Source organism: Artemia franciscana, unplaced genomic scaffold, assembly GCF_032884065.1.
Source record: "Artemia franciscana unplaced genomic scaffold, ASM3288406v1 Scaffold_1515, whole genome shotgun sequence".
NCBI lineage: Eukaryota > Metazoa > Arthropoda > Branchiopoda > Anostraca > Artemiidae > Artemia > Artemia franciscana.
In genome coordinates, this window is record NW_027062855.1 from 57,351 (window position 1) to 58,900 (window position 1,550).

The following is a 1,550-nucleotide window of genomic DNA, read 5'->3' on the forward strand; positions in this document are numbered from 1 at the left end:
TTTTAATAGATTCAGCAGTGAAAGTTTGATTCTAGCTAGTCTATCTACTATTTCTATGAGTCATATGCAAGAATATAATATCGGTAGAAATAAACAATAATATCGGCCACTGCCCGTCTTTTCTAAAATGACGTCTTGTATATGACTCCGTTTAATAAATGACTTTTAAAGTCATTAGAAAAAAAAATAAAATTTTTTCAGCTATGAATCTAGTAAGCAAGAGTCATATGCAAGATGTCATTTTAGAAAAGACGCGCAGTGGCCGATATTATTGTCTATTTAATAGACAATAATATCTTATACAATAAAATCAATTAGAATACAAGAAAGTTTGATTCTAGATAGTCTATCTACTATTTCTTATCAATTTCTACTATTTCTGTTCGTGGATTTGCTTACTAGGTCAGAGATCTACTCATCTAGATCTCTAGATGAGATCTAGTCTATCTACTATTTCTATGAGTCATATGCAAGACGTCATTTTAGAAAAGACGCGCAGTGGCCGATATTATTGTCTATTTCTACGATATTATTGTCTTGCATATGACTCATAGTAATAGTAGATAGACTAGCTAGAATCAAACTTTCACTGCTGAATCTATTAAAAGTTTTATTGAAGTTTTATTAAACGGGGCGGTGTTCGTGGATTTGCTTACTAGGTCAGAGTTATGGACTTGCATATGAGAATATGCGTATGACTCATAGAAATAGAATCAAACTTTCACTGCTGAATCTATTAAAAGTTTTATTGATTCTAGCTAGTCTATCTACTATTGATTCTAGCTGGTCTAGAATCAATAGAGTAGAATTCTAGAACCATATGCAAGACGTCACATACGAACTAGTGCTATTCTATTGATTCTATTAGAATCAAACAGAAAGTTTGATTCTAGATTCAAATAGATTTGAATCTATTTATTGAATAGTGAAAAAGTCTTTTCTAAAATGACGTCTTGCATATGACTCTTAGAAATAGTAGATAGACTAGCTAGAATCAAAATATTTTGCACGAGGACTTGCATATGAGAATATGCGTATGACTCATAGAAATAGAATCAAACTTTCACTGCTGAATCTATAAAAAGTTTTATTGATTCTAGCTAGTCTATCTACTATTTATTCTAGCTGGTCTAGAATCAATAGTAAGTTTTTAAAATCAATTAGAATACAAGAAAGTTTGATTCTAGCTAGTCTATCTACTATTTCTATGAGTCATATGCAAGACGTCATTTTAGAAAAGACGCACAGTGGCCGATATTATTGTCTATTTAATAGACAATAATATCTTGTATATCGGAATAGTAGATAGTTTGATTCTAGCTAGTCTATCTACTATTTCTATGAGTTTTAATTGTCTATTCTAGCTAGTCTATCTACTATTTCTATGAGTCATATGCAAGACGTCATTTTAGAAAAGACGCGCAGTGGCCGATATTATTGTCTATTTCTACCGATATTATATTCTTGCATATGACTCATAGAAATAGTAGACAGACTAGCTAGAACCAAACTTTCACTGCTGAATCTATTAAAAGTTTTATTGATTCTAG